Source organism: Zonotrichia leucophrys, chromosome Z (genome assembly GCF_028769735.1).
Source record: "Zonotrichia leucophrys gambelii isolate GWCS_2022_RI chromosome Z, RI_Zleu_2.0, whole genome shotgun sequence".
NCBI lineage: Eukaryota > Metazoa > Chordata > Aves > Passeriformes > Passerellidae > Zonotrichia > Zonotrichia leucophrys.
In genome coordinates this window covers 66207935-66224075 of record NC_088200.1, presented here as the reverse complement: position 1 = coordinate 66224075, position 16141 = coordinate 66207935, and the positions used below count along the sequence as shown (strand labels likewise).

General features: G+C 38.1%; 1 protein-coding gene across 7 annotated transcripts in view; it reads right to left on the bottom strand.

Annotated features, from left to right (window-relative positions):
* The window catches only part of PRR16 (proline rich 16), a 158323-nt gene that overhangs the window by 39311 nt on the left and 102871 nt on the right, over positions 1-16141 (bottom strand). The window contains exon 3 of one of the 7 annotated variants that reach the window (XR_010443140.1): positions 7392-7487. The exons of 5 other annotated variants lie outside the window; for them this stretch is intronic. The gene's annotated coding sequence lies outside the window, so the exon portion shown is untranslated. Of the gene's footprint in view, positions 1-4108; positions 4134-7391; positions 7488-16141 lie in introns of those variants that run through there. One more of the 7 variants, XR_010443142.1, reaches the window with a different exon arrangement.

Below are 16141 nucleotides of genomic sequence, written 5' to 3'. Positions count from 1 at the left end.
GAGTATGACATTTTCTCCCATGGCTTTTCGTGAAACTGTGCAAGTTTTTCAGACAATAATGCACGTCCTTGGCAAAGAGACAGCATGACTGCAGTTAATAACTTACTCTAGACACAGGGAGCATCCTGATGAAAAAGGATTATAAACAAACTCATTTTACACTGAAACAGTCGTGTTCTCTCATTTCTATCCTAATACTGTGCTATCCAAAAGGATTTTGACAGCTACCCAAGAGCACTAAGCAGAGAAATTATAAGCAAAAATGCTTTCTCAGGACCTGACATGGGATGCAGTTTTCAGGTGGATTTGCCAGCATACTTCCTAAGCAGAATATGCTTCAGATCCAAAAACTCTCAATTTTCAGTGTTTGCTTTCAGTAGAGATCCTAGACTATGGTAACATTTGAAAAAGGCAATTTGGTTCTTTTGGAACAAAATGAAAATTATTTTGAACAAGTCTGCCCTTCCTCAGAATGTACCTCAAGGCCTCCTCTACACTCAGCATTATTTGGAAGATTCCTAGAAGTTAACAATCCTTAAAAAAGAATTTCTTCATCTTTTCTTTTACTAAATAAGTGTCTCTTTCTTGAAATCTGCCAGTGGCACAATGCTAAATGTTCTTTGTCTGTTCAAAAATTTTCATTCCACATGCCCAAACATCTTGCTCTGCAGTACATTTTGTTCTCCTCCCAAAAACCTGCCCCCATAACCTGCTGTACCTGCAGGACCTAATATGATGCAAAATATATGAAAAATATATGCCCAAAAAATACATGAAAGGACAAACAGAGTAGTTATGCCAGCTGTCACACAGACACATGTCCTAACAGAGTCAGTGCAATTTACCTCATGAAAGGAAAGAGCAAAAACAGAAGTCTCATCATGGAGTCAGGCCAAAATCATCATACCATTGACATCACAGTTTGTATTCTTATTGACTGCTTCAACTGGTAATTTCTAGATTATTTGCAAGGCTGTAAGGCTTGCAAATAAGGCTGGTATTTCTTGTAAATGCCTTTTTGTTATACAGCAATATAAGAAAGCGGGTAGTGTTTCCTGGGATCTACTGATGACTAATAACTAACTAGCTAGCTAACTAGTTATCACAACTACTACTATAGGTATTATAGATATTATAACTACACATGATTGTTATTATAAATAAATATAGAGCTAGCCAGGTAGACAGGAGCAACAGAAAAGGCTGGATAATGTTTTCCTCAGGTGCTTCTCTGGATAAATTTTCCAGGTAACTGAATGCCTGAAGAGAGAATCTAGATTAGGGAAGCAATCTAGATTAGGTTTAATGTCAATCAAGTTACTGCAGTAAGAGACTGGGGAAGCAGTTGAATGCTCTAATTCCACATAATTTCCACCTATTTGCATTCATCTGTACATGTAAAGTTCCTGAGCTGCTGTCCATAGTAATTTAATCACCACCATTCCCAACCTTTCATCTAGCCTGAACATTTTATGAGCTAGCTATGGGATTATTTTATGCAGTTGTGATTTTTTCTCTCTGCAAGGCAAATGAAAGTGCAAAGTAAATGAATACTTTCATGAAACACTATTCTACAAGATCTGCTGCTATTTCAGAAATTGCTGTAATTTTCATCTCTCAAAAGAACAAACTGCACCATGGATTGCTTTATCACAGGTGATATTCAAGACAACGTCTAACACTGATGCTGGAATACAGTGGTAATATTTGCAAAGCGATTCTAAGTGTGAAACACTTTTGAGAAATGTTAAGTTGCTATTGAGAAAAATGGACTTAGAGGTGACTAACAGTAAGATAACTTTATCTGTTCCAAAAGTTTCCAATTGAGGTGCAAGCAAAACTCAAGTTTGGGGTTTTTTCTGTCCTTTTTTTTTTAGCAACATCTTGCTCAAAATTTTTGCAGTAATATGACAAAGTTATCCTCTGTGTAACTTCTGTTAGTAAACTCAAAAAAGGAAATACATCTCTTAGGCAAAAAAAGTAACTCAGATTAAAGCATCCTTTTTTGACCAAGTTATTTTCTGCATGGAACCTGTCTCTCAAAGTCCACCACATCCAGTCACTAACTCTGCATACTACTAAATTAATTCAGTGGGCCAGAGCCTCTTTGGACAGTACACTGGCAACACCAATGAATATTGGAGTAACAGAAGACACATTCTTGTGTTCAGGACTGGAAAGACAGGAATGATTGAGCTCAAAGACATTAGTATGGGAAAACTCTAGGAAGGAAGCTAATAGTGTCACTAATTAAAACCAATGAAAATCCTAAATGCCTTTATTCTCTCCAACTATAAACAACCATGATATATGGTACATAGCAACACAGTGTTTTCATTTCAGTTCACAAAGCAACACAATTAAGAATATATGTAGTGGTGGAACGACTGAATAAAAACTGTGGAAAGTGCTCAGTGAACAGCCTGAATGGACAGACTCACATACTTAGTGCAGATATCCCTAGAGGAGGAGAAAAACGGTGCTAAACATTACTTCAGACAATACTCAGTGTTAAGACAGTAAGACTGAAGCACAGTTTACACATTTATGAGGAAAATTCAGACTTACAGAAACATACACTTCATGATTTTGCCACTTTTCAACTAATTCAAGAAAATTAAGAGCAAACTACCCAGAACCACTGCATACATGAAAGAATTCTAATACAGCTTTCTACAGCTTGCTAAGTCTGAAATAGCCCATGGCATACACATGCATTAAAATCTACCTTTCACAGTACATTAACCTCTGAGTAAAAGCAGTTTTAATACATGGTTTAGAAAATACATAGCAATAATCTCAAACATATCTTCTGGAGAGAATTTCACTATTAAACTAGACATTATTATTAATATTTGCCTATTAGTGAAGCTCCACATGTTGAGAGATGCTGAAACAGGCAGCAACTTTTTGAACCAATTTTTATTAGATCATTTTAGTCATCTCCAATCAGCTCCTTGAGATAAAAAGATCAGAGAAAAACTGGAAGGAATAGGTGGAGAGTCCAGTCCATACCCAGTCCACAAGAGCAGGCTTTAGAGCTAGGCCAGGCTGATTTTGGCCTTGTCCCAAAGAATCTTTCCAGGGACTCTACATGTTTCTATGACATGCTGAGCCTCTGCCTTCAGCACTTACTGGCTCTCAGCATAAGAAATGTTCATAAATAACTCTGTTTTCTGATGCTTGAATCATAACTGTAAAAAATTCCCAAATTCTGGGAGTGCTCAAGGCCGGGTTAAATGGGGATTCAAGCAATCTGGTCTAATGGAAGTTAAATTTTTCAGCTTTATAGGAATTTAATCTATAAAATGAAAATATCTAAGAAATATCTACCAGTCTGCATTAGCAAGCAATACCAGTTAGATGTCATCTCCTCCCCTGTTTCTTTTAATATGACAGGAAAATATATTAAAAAACCTCTCAAACCCAGAAAAAAACCCCTAAAAATAAATACAAGAAAATCAATTACCATAATAAAATATACACAACAACTATAAATATCAAGGATAACTCCACTAACAGGAGTTAAGTTGTAGTATCCAGAATAGTACAGGCCTTGTTAATTTACAAATCTGCATGAGCACTACACTGCTTGGAAAATTGCATGTCCTGAAACAATGAGTATGGTCCAGAACAGCATATGTGAGTAACTGCAAATTTACTTTGCAAGAAAAGTATTTTTATACAGCAATACAATAGAGTTTATGAATTTATCAAAAATCATGTCATCTTTTCAGGTGGGCTGGAATGAATTGTTTAAATTTATCCTTGGGGTTAATTCTAGGAACTTTTGCAGTGCAAATCTCCCCTCCTGATCACTGCAAATCTGTGAGGGGTCCTGGAAAGGGACAGAGCCTGGTTTAATTCTGGAGGATAATCTATTACAGACTTGTGACAGCACGTTTTGCCAGCAAAGAGCAGGGGAGCACCTCATGCTCCTGCTGCCACAGGCCAGACCCTGAAGAGCTCTCCACCACTGCTGCACTTCTGTGCTTCACCTTTCTGGGACTCTTCAAGATGCTTGCAAACTTACATGTTTCAAAATCAGGGACTACGCTGCAGGCTTGCTCCTGAGCTGCTAGCATAATTTTCTGTAAATCTGATTTGCTCTGCCAGCTCTGTCTAGGAGGACTCTGTTTAAAGAGACAAACAGTTGGAATTTTATTATGCAGATTTCAAAATGTTGTTTCAAGTATTTTGAAATATCTGTCATTTGAATGTAGCTAGTTTCAATACATAATTAATTATTACTTAATTCTTTATAAATCTTCTTACCCTGTTCCTCAATTACAGGATTAGGCCCTCTTTTCCTAACTATAACATAAACTGTTCCAGACAGACCCTATAATATGAACACCAGCATTTTCAATAGTTAACCAAATGTAATAACAGTTCTTAAGACAAAATGTTTTATAACTCTGCACAGAGCTGACTTCTCTAACAAAGAAAGAAAAAAACCCTTTTTGTTCTCTTGTGAATTAACCTTTTTAAAGAAAATAAAATTTTATTTTTTTTTAAAGAAGATTTCTTTTTTAATTTTTGTGAGTGTACACCAAAGTTGTCATTCATCTTCACCTTAACTTTAGATATGCAATTTTGCATTCTTACCCAACTCAATGTAAAATTCTACTTAACAACATTTCACATAAATTTTAATATTTAATAGGACACATTGTTTTTCTAGAGATGGTGGGTTTATGTCAAACCTTTAAAATTTCAGAAAAAACAGGCATTAAAATGTACTTAAAAGCAATGCCCTTTTAAACTATTCCACGTGACTAATTGAGAGGTGGCATCCAAACCTGAGGAAATTTGCAGTAAATAATGTTCCAGAGCTCAGGGAAGCTTTTTCATTGAAGCGTAAGACATCTAAGGATGACTTACATTGCGGGAATGTTGAGTAATAATTTCAAAGCTGTAATTAAAAACCACCCTATTTGTATAAATGGTTGTACTTTCACTGGTGAAATCTGTCCATTCTGCAGGTGCTGAATTTGGCTATGGGTCTATAACCAACCAGGCTCCACAGTCACAGACTATTTAACAGAGAAAAGCAACAAGCAGAAAACTACTGCAGATGCTACAGGGTTTTCACAATGAAACAGAGCACTAACTGCTCTTTTTGAAGTGCAGTGTGAGATCATAGAACAGAGCAGCAGAGCTATTTGTGGCTTTAAACCTTCAGCAACATTGCCAGCAGATCACCGTGAACGTGAAATATTATCGTGTCACAGATGAGCGCATGGATTTCAAGTTGAAAATGCTAGAAAATCAAATCACATGGTTATGTGATTTGTGGTGGATCAATTGCAATTCCATTTTGTTGGACATTCAACTGAAGCATGAAATATTTGGTAAAAATGTGTGAAACTGTGGATTCATTTATCAGCCTCCAGATCAGTCCAATACTTTTACAGATTGCTACATAACAAATTCCAGCAAAACAAAACTTTCCTTACGCCAATTAAATGAAATGCAACAAAAACAATAACACCACCCCCAACCCCACCAAAACCCAACAAGCAAAACACCAAACCAAATAACAACATTGTGTTTGTAATATTTGCAGCTGATTTGCCATTAGGTTTCAACTAAATCTAAAATACAGAAGCTGTCACTACCTATGAGTATTTGCACTATGAAATCATAAATCCAAAGTAAAAAAGGAAACACTAATACTTCCTATTCTTCAAGAGGTAATTTTGGGGTAAAAATAAATCAGTGAATGGTATCCCAAGAATGAATTTCTAGGGTAAAAATTTTTATATCTGCAAAACCAGTATGATGATTTTGTTATCTTTGAAGCAAACAATGGCAACAGAATGTGCCTATACTGAATGAAATTTGATATATACTGCCCAAATGAAATTTGATATATACTGTCCTATTTGTAGTACAGAAAATGCTTGGAATTTTTAGAAGTATTGATTGATTGAAAAGATAAAATTAATGGTATGCAATTTTGAGCAATTAAAGCATAAAGGGATAGAATAACAATTGAAAATGATCAAAATCTTTGAGGCCTTCAAAACTCTTACAGGTGAGAAAGACCAAGTGAGGACCACCTTCCCAATGCAACTGGGACTTCAGTATCATCACAAAAAGAATATCACAGAGTTGATGCACACTCATCTGGCATTTTTGGCATTATTTAATCTAAAAGGGGAAAAAGCAGGAGGATTTTATTTCCAGTACTTTCAGAGCTTTGTAAGATTCAAGTCATACATCCTGTTTCTCTGAATGTTTCAATGACCAAAACTGCACTTTTCCTGGTCTAATGAAAATCAGAAATATCAGTTCAGCTAAATTACACCTTTGGTTATCTGGTATATGTCGTTTGGCACTTAGACCAGTCCTGGAAGTGGCTTTCAAACTTAGTGCAAGTCTAAACATCAAAGCAGACTAGTATTTCCAGTTAAGCTCATATAATGTGCTCCTTCTACTAAAGAGTTTTCAAACTATCATGGAATTGTCCAGGTTTCATTTTACCTGGGATTTCTACTGCTAACTAATGCACAGATCTGTGACTATGTATGAACCTCAGAATCCATATTATGTTTTTATGCAACTGGTGAGTGCCACCAGAAAGAATCCTTGAATCAAACCTCAAGCTGAAGTTTTTATCTCTACACTAGATATATGACTTTTTTGAGTGCTTACCTTTGTGCTAAATTGTTATAGTGTGATTTAAATGGCAAAAGACTTGGAAAAAGCAAGTACTTTTTAAAGTCTAATCAGAATTACTATCTGGGAAAAATCACTTCATGTCTTCTTACTGCAGGCAGTTCCATGTACAAGGCCTGGAATACATCCAATGGCCACCTGATGATCTCTGTTAGTAAGTATCAGTATTAAATACATTATTTACTGCAGCCATTGGTAAGAGCTTCCTAGAAGTAATCCTCTAGTAAGTCTCCTAGCAGCAGAGGCTTGTTCTGCCTCAGTACACTGTGTAAACAGCTAGCTTCTCTGAAGTTCTGTGAAAACAGTCTTTTTCAATCTGGAGTTATGAAAAGTACCTATAAAATTACTTCCATAACTTTAATCACCTGGCACATGCTGAATGAGGCAAGCAAGTGCTGTGAAGCAGGCCCTCATCAGCCTCAGGAGCTTCAAACAAGGCCAAGTGCAGGGGGGTTCTGCACCTGAGCTGGGGCAACCCTTGGCATCAACACAGCCTGGGGAGTGAACAGAGGGAGAACAGCCCTGCCAAGAGATATTTTGGGTGCTGGTAGATGAGAGGTGAGACAGATGCTGCCCAGAAAGCCAATTATCTTGGGCTGCACCCAAGGCAGGTGAGGGAGGGGGTCCGCCCCTCTGCTCTGGTGAGAGCCCACCTGGAACCCAGCATCCAACTCAGGGGTGCCAGCACAGGAAAGACATGGACCTACCTGTCAGAGTGAGTCCAGAGGAGGGACACAGAAGTTGTTGGAGGGCTGGAGAATCTCTCCTATGAAGAAAGCCTGAGAGATTAGGGATTGTTCAGCCTGGACGGAAGAGTAAAGGGAGACTTCATTGCAGCATTTCAATACTTTAAAAGGGGGCTTACAAAAACAAGTGGGGACAGACTTTTTAATATGGCCTGCATTTGTGAGGAGTAATGGTTTTAAACAAAAAGACCATAGATTCAGGCTATATATAAGGAAGCTTTTTTATGATGAGGGTAGTGAAAAAATGGAACAACTATTTGAGCAACCAGACGTAGCTGAATCCACCCCTGCTCATGGCAGGGGCTTGGAATAGATGATCTTTCAAGGTTCCTTCTAGCCCAAACCATTCTATGGTTTGATAATATGACTGATACACTGCAAATTATTAAGAGACAGATTCAATGTGTTCCAATATTGCCATTTTACATTTTAACGTGGTAGTGAGTAGCAGAATAAATGTTCGGCACATTAGACATCACCTGCACAGATTGTTTTAGTTGAAGCATTAAGATATGCCAATCTCTCTTTTCCTTCTTCTTGTCCCTTTGTGTTTTTCATCAACTGCCTTGCCCAGTAGCTACTACATAAATGTATGATTCTAAAAATTCTTTCTGACATCTGTTTCCAATTCATCTTTGTTTGTGCCCTTTTCAAGCTCCATATTCTATCATCAGTACATTGGGCTCAATTCACCCCTGATGCAATAACCTAGGCACTGGCTCTAGGGATGGTTTTAGTCTTGTCTATTCAGAGGGTTAACTTCTGTCTAAGCTAGTTAAAATGATATTTCAATGCAACTCCCTTTTAACTGTCATGTTCTATATAAGATGCATCTGTACTTCTGTAATTTCATTTACTCCCAGGACCACTTCTATGGCTTTTATAAAATGTTATCTACTTCATGCTGCATTTCTTCTATTTGAAATCCCAGCAATGCTCTTAGCTTTCTTGTGGTTATGTTAGTCATAAAAGTTCAAAAGAAAACTTCCTGTTTAGTCAAAGGACTTCCAGGCATCATGAGAATTAAAAAAAAAAAAAAAAGTAAATAGCACACACACTAAGATACAGAACTAAAGCAAATTACCTTTCCCCATTCCTTGCATATTCATTAGAAAACCAACGAATGTTAAATGTTTTATCATTTCATGTCACATGCCTTTCAGGAAAGAAATTTTGTGAAGAGATCACTTAGAGATTACCTTGAAACCTAATCTGAGATGGAATGCCAGCCAGTGATGAGGAAATTAGAATATTTTCTTGGTTAGCTTGTTATTCTTGCATTCTTCTTTCATTCTTTTTTCCTCACCTCTACTTTACCCTCTGCTTTCCATTTCAGTGTGGTCATTCCTTCACTGCCTCTTAATCATTTTTATCCATCTTCTCCAAAGTTCTCCCCTTTTCAGCCCTGCAATGGCATGGCTGGCTTTGACGATGGCATTTGGCCATGTAATGCTGTTTCTGAGCTGTAAATTAAGGTTTGGGCCTTTGGAGGGGGGGGGGGGGGAGGTAATAGCTTCCTATTGCTCTCCACAGTACTTGCTGCAATCAGCAGCCCCTTAACAAATGTAACCCTCAACAATGCCCAGGTTCCAACATCTGACGCTTAATAACCTTTGACAGGTATTAAAGAGACTCAAATCATAACTACCCAATAGAATTTTATGTCTTAAAAAGGGCAAGAAATAACAGCATAAGCTTGCAGTTGTTTGCTACAACACTGTTATGTACAGATATGCATACAGAAAAATGCTTATAAATGTTTTTAAATTTTTCATGTTTGAAACAGTAGTAAGCTGCTCCATTCAAGTTGGGCTTTGGCTTTTTAAAATAAATTATTAAAGCATCATTCTAAAATTATGTGCCCAGAAAGAAGTTTCATATTTTGAAAGCTTGACCAGAGGAACATTTTTTCTAGTTTTTTCGCTGTTCTTGTTAGCAACACTTAAATATTTGCTTCCATACAAATATGGGCATGCCATAATAACTGACAGAAATAAAACAGTTATAAAATTTTAACACTAAACCAAAATACTTGCTACTGACTGTGTTGAAAAAGCTTCTAATGCAAAATGAATGTGGCACCTGTATAGTTTGGACAGCCAAAAAGTTCTCTGACAGTAAGGAGAAAGGATGAAAAGTGAGTATGTAAAATTTCTGGGTTCTGATGCCTCATGTCACTTTAAGCTCTTGGGTTTGGAAAATCATTAACAAGTAATGAGAAATGACCAAAACCCTTCTCCAAAGGAAAGAGGCCAAACAAACTTTTCACTGTTGTGCATCATAAGAAACAGATGGTAAGTGATAAACAAGTTACCACAATAAACTGGACCCATACCAAGGAACTAGGGAGTAAAGTGAGCCATTAAATCCCATGTCCTGTGGCACATATTCTGTTCACCCACTATGTGCACTAGATTTCTCTCCCTTTAACGTCCCCTAGAAATAAGTCAGGGAAAATTCTTCTAATCATCCTTGCCCTGCACTCTTCATCCTCTCTTTACACTTCACTGCTGCCTGCCTTTAGGTGGATTCAATTTGCCCAGAAATTAATTCTTCTGGGTTCCTGCTGTAACTTATTACCAGTCGTCAAAAAAAAAAAAAAAAAAAAAAAAAAAAAGGATGTGAGGAAGATTAGGTTTAACATTATAACATTGTTTATAAATGAAATTTGCACTGTAGTATTTGCTCTATCCTACAGCAATCACATTAGATTGCAACCAAAAATCATGTGTTCTGCCTGCCTATATTCATAGCAATTTGGAAGGTTCCTCTGAAGATGCATAAAACTGACCTCAGATCCCTTATTTAGAAAAGGAAGAGGCAGATCTGGTTCTGTCACAGGTAAAAGATTATACAGTATATAATTTCATAATCAAACAGAAGTTTTCTGAAAAATTAGTTTCTGTGCTGGGATCCTATTTAGTCCTTTCAACATAAAAGAAATTGGAATTGTTCTTTTAACACAGAATAAAATAAACGTGAAATTGAAATGTGAAGAAAATTTTCCTTTGATTTTGTTCATGTAATGCATTATGAAAAAAGACCACAGCATGTGCGACTGCCTTCAAGCTTCAAGCTGTGGATACATTAGAGAGCTTGGGCCATGAGAAGAAAAGCCAGGTACACAAGGCAGGCCAGCCCCTTCCAATTTCCTTGTTGTACCAAGCCATAAAGAGGGCATCAGTCTCATGTTAATTAGAGTGCCCTTTTTTGCCATCATACAAGAACCTAAGCAAGTCTCAGGGGGAAGAAATGCTGAACATGCATTGCACTCCAGGTGCTGTGACTTTCACCTGGGCCAGGCCTGGGCACCAGATCAGCTCCACCAAGGCAGTGCCAGGCTCTCGAACATGAATCACTTGGCAGGTTGACCTCACCTGTGTGCCTAGCTCACCAGGTGCCCACCAAGCCAATTCACTGCCCTTGTCCTCAAGTGGATGGGGAGACAAAATACCACAAAATGCTAACGGCATAAAGAGGTAAGGACAGGGAGATACTTCATCAGTTACCATCACAGGCTCAAAATTGAAAAAATTTTGAGACTTGAAATTGAAAAATTTTTCAGACTTGAAAAATTTGACTACTGCCAGTCAAAGGCCAGAGTGGACTAATGGAAAATAAGAATAATACATTATCACAGACATGCACCAACATTGTGGACAGCTCAGCTTTGGTCAGCAGCAGATCCACCTTTGAGAAAATGGCTTTGTCTGATGTGGGGAAAACTTTTGGCATCTTTTCATAGACGTCATCCCCACAGCCCCACCCCTCCGCCATGTAAACTGGACATATGTAGTTATCCAGCCCATCTAAATTTGGGACCCTAGGAAATCTGCTAGTTCCCTATTCCAAGTCTGTACCAAATAGTACAAATCCCTGGCAAAAGCAAATTGGTCCTTAATTGGGCTTCTATTTCCATGCACCAGTTTCTATAAAAGGAAAATGTAGGACAGGTCATAGGTCAGAGTTGACCATGTGTTTTTGTATCCACACAATGATGTGACTATCTTCTACCACACAGAAAAGACTCACAAGGTAAATTAATGAAAAAACAAACCATACAATTCCAGAATGGTTTGTGTTGTAAGGGACCTCACAGATTATCTACTTCTAAGTCCCCTGCCATGGCAGGGACACCTCCTACTAGACCAGGTTGCTCAGAGCCCCGTGCAACTTGGTCTTGAACACTTCTGAAAATGGGGCATCCACAACTTCTCTGGAAACCTGTTCCAGTGCCTCACCAACCTCACAGTAAAGAATTTCTTCCTAATATCTAATTTAAAGCTACTATCCTTCACTCTGAAGCCACTCCCTTTTGTCATGGAATAAATCTTTCTCCAGGTTTCTTATAGCCTCCCTTCAGGTACAGTAAGGTTGGCATTACATCATCTCAAAGCCTGCTTTTCTCCAAGCTAAACAATCCCAATTCTCTCAGTCTTTCCTCTTAGGAGAGGTGATCCATCCTATTAATCACCTTGGTGATTAATCCACCCTGTTCTGGACTTACTCCATTAGGTCAATTTCTGTGCTGGGCACCCCAGAGCTGGATGCAGTGTTCCAGGTGGGGTCAGAGCAGAGCAGAGGGGCAGAATCCCCTCCTCACCCTTCTGCCCACCCTGCTTTGGTTGCAGGACACGTTTGGCTTTGTGGGCTGTGAGTGCCCATGGCTGGGTCATGTCCAGCCCCTCACCCACCAGCACCCCCAAGCCCTTCTGGGCACGGCTGCTCTTGTCCCTCCATCCCCCAGCCTGGAGTGATAACAGAGATTGTCCCAGTCCAGGTGCAGCACCTTGCACTTGGCCTTGTTAAATCTCATGACATTCCCATAGGTCCATTACTCAAGCTTGTCCATCCCTCTGGATGGCATCCCATCATTCAGGAGTGTGATGCACTGCACCCCTCAGCTTGGTGTCACCTGCAAATTTGGTGAGGGTGCACTCGATCCTTTTGTCTGTGTCATTGATATTAAGTAATAGTGGTCCCAGTACAGCCCCCTGAGGGCACCACTTGCCACTGACATCCTCTGGGACTCTGAGCCATTAGCCACCACCCTCTGGATGCGACCATCCAACACATCCTTGTCCGTCTAACAGCTGACCTGCAGAACCCACACCTGTCCAGTTCAGAGAGGAGGATGTTATGGGGGCCATGTCAAGGCCTTACTAAGCCCAGGAAAACGACACCTGCAGCCTTTCCCTCAGGCACTGATGCAAAGACCACCAGGCTGGTCGGGCAGGACTCACCCTTGGCGCAGCTGCCCTGGCTCCCTGTGCCTTAGCAGAGCTTCTGGAAGCTTCTGGAAGATCCATGTCCTGGGATCTTCCCAGGCATGGAGGGGACACTGACAGGTTGGTGCTTCCCAGGGTCCTCCTTTATATCCTCATTAGTGATGGGTACAGCAACCATTTCTCCTGTCACCTGGGACTTCACCTGTTTGCTATGAATTTCTTAATATCAAGAGTGTCTTGGCAATGCCATCAGACAATTGCCTTGAGACTCTGGAATGCATCTAATTGGGTCCCAGAGATTTAAATACATTTAGTTTGTTCAAGTGGTCAATAACCGGGTCTTCACTTAGAGTGGGAGGGACTTTGTTCTCCCAATCCCCATCCTTATGTCCATCCAGTCAAGACTTGTGGGAAGAGGGGCTGCCAGTGAAGACAGAGGCAAAAAACTTGTTTTCTTCCTCATGAAGAACGGATGTACAGTTCATAGTTTTTCCAATGAATATAGATGAAGCAGAGTTTGTCTTACCCAACAATTTCCTATTAAACAGAAAGCTAATACCATAGCTTTCTGCTCTTAATAATTAATAATACATACCTTTTTTCCTAGAATCTTATGGCACTGTGATTAAGCTCCCTGCTTTGTGTTTCCGACATTTAAAGCTTCCACTCATAGATCAAATTTTCCTTGAAAACACACCACCAAGCACAGGTGCTGAAAGCTTATGAAATATTCATTTAAACACAATTTAAAAGATTCATTGCATGTCTGAGAGACAAATAATTAATGTCCTGTACGCATGGTTAATGAGTGACAGCAAAAGAAAATTGTTAAAAACGAACTGGTACATACAATACTTTTCTAATGGTTTTCCTGCATCAGTCTGTGAATTCAGACAAGATCAACAGTGAAGAATGCTATACTGGCCATCCTCTTTCTAGAAATCAATTACTTAATTTATTTACAACTTTACAACTTTATTTCTTATCTCCCTAGCCTTAGAAGAATGACTGAACACCATGTCTTCTTACAGCTGGAGCTGAGTACCAAAAAAAGAAGTGGATTAAAATAAGCAATGTATGTAAAAAATGCATTAGTACTAGAAAATTTAATGTTGAGACCAAGGCTTTTATGTAGTTACTACTCTTCTGCAAGACTTTCCTTGTTTAATTCTTCTTTTACCTAAATAATACAATTCAGGCTTTAAATACTTTTTCCCACTTGTTACTTACTCTTAAGTCTGCGTGTGATCAGAATCAATCTCAGATTATACCAAAGATATAAACTACTTGGAACAAAGTTCTCTGTTTTCTGCACTTTTGCACTGACCACTGGCATAATTGGTCTGCCTACCACTGTGACAAGGTCAAACCTTAATGACAATAAACCAAAATAGATGTATTTTAAAACTTCTAACAAGACAAAGTCAGTGTTGGCCGATGGCTTTCAGATGTAGACACTGCTCATTTTTTTAAAATTATTTTCTCATGTCTTCTGGCCACAAAGACATGATAACCTTATCATGCAAATAAATAACAATTTGCTCAACAAATTGTAACAAAAGATTTTGTTAATTAGAACAATGTATTGTACTAACATAAAATGAGGACTACTTGTTGCAAAAATATATTATAAATGTCTCAGAAATAGGATGCTTGATTTCCTTTATTCTTATAAAAAGGTCTATTTTACTAGAAGGATTCATTACATCATAAAACAACTCAAAATCGTATTTTGATTATACCTTGTATTTAGTTATTTTGGTGAAGCCCAACAACATATTTGAAATATTTCTAGATGTGTATACATGAAAACATTTCTCCTGCATTCTTTTCACACTTTGTAGAAACAAGACAGGTCAAGGAAAAGCCCACATCTCTGTGACAAGGCTGATTCTTTTTCCACTCTCCTCTTTCTGAGGAGGTGAGTCTGACTGACTCACCAATTTTGGGGTTGAACATTGCTTCACACAGCCTGGGCCACTCAACTGGTTCACTGCTACACTGCAAAAAATGTTTGTGGTGGACTTATAGGAATATATATATATATATATGTATATATACATATAAATAAATACATATATTATTTATTCATATTTATTTATATTTAAATATAATATATATAGGATGTAGGAATGATCAGCAAACGTGAGTTGGGAAGTTTTTCCCAGAAACAGATCAGGGTTAAATAAAGTTACATCAGCACTGGAATTTTAAGAGTTGGTTTATGGTTGCATCTATTGACCGATCCTGGGATCGATAACTGCACAGCTGAGAAGCACTTTGGCTGTCAAAGGATTTGTCTTTACAGTTGATCTAGAGTATGCTGTTCTGCTGTAGAATTTCCACACAGATATAGAAAGATGGTTTGTTCTGAAATCGTTATTCTGGACTCCAGAGAAGCACTTCCATATATTCATATTTATATTCATAAAAGCCATCCAACACATTCCTTTCAAGTCACCATGTAAGTAGAAGCAATTCATTAACACTCTGAACAATTTGTACTGAGTTGTGCCTGTCTATAAAAAATAAAGTTTGACATTTTAATTTTTTCATTGCTTCTGGCATGCTTAACTGATTCTTTTCATCTCTTCTCTCTGTCAAGTACAAAACTGCACCTGCTGGCTACATCAGAAAAGTATATTTTTCATCTGTCTTTTAATGAAAGGTGTATCAGTTCTTTTAATAGCTAACAGTGAGCATTAGAGTAAATTACTTTGCCTTCCTGCTTACGACTGTAGTATTTTCCTAAGACTTAGTGTGTCCCCTTTTTAGAGAAATGCAGAATTAATTCAAAGACTTCATACTGTGGACTACTGACTACTTTCCCAAATAAATTCTTCTCACTGTGAAGGATTTTGATCTTATTTCTAGTTGGATTTTATTAACTCAGACAACAATACCTGGTTTTTTGCAATATTAATAGGTCCTCTGCTTTCAGAAACATTATTTCCACTGAATTAATGAATAAGCTCCCTCTAAACATTTAATCATTTAAGTTAAAGCCAATAATACCCAGAAATTTTAAACTTTTAATATGAAATTTCCTTTTCGGAATTTCTAATTTGCACTTTTTCTGAAGATCAGTTATAAGGAAAAGATATTTTCCAGTAACAGCTCACTAGATCTTGGCACTCTTAGTCACTGCTTGGGAGGGGGCTGACCCTGGCTGGATGAAAGCCCATGAAAGATGTTCTTTTACTCCCTATCCTCAGCTGGACAGGGTAGAAAAAATATAACAAAAGTCTCAAGAGTACGATCAGGTAAAGGAAGAGACCCCCTCACCAATTACCATAACAGGCAATACAGACTGGATTTGGAGAAATTAATTTATTACCAATCAAATAAGAGTAGGAAAATAACAAATAAAAACAAAATCTTAAATCACCTTGCACTTTTCCCTTCTTCCTGGGTTCAACATCAGCCCTGATTGCTCTACCTCTTCTCCAGGCTAAATAATGCAAAGTCCATCAGTCTTTCCTT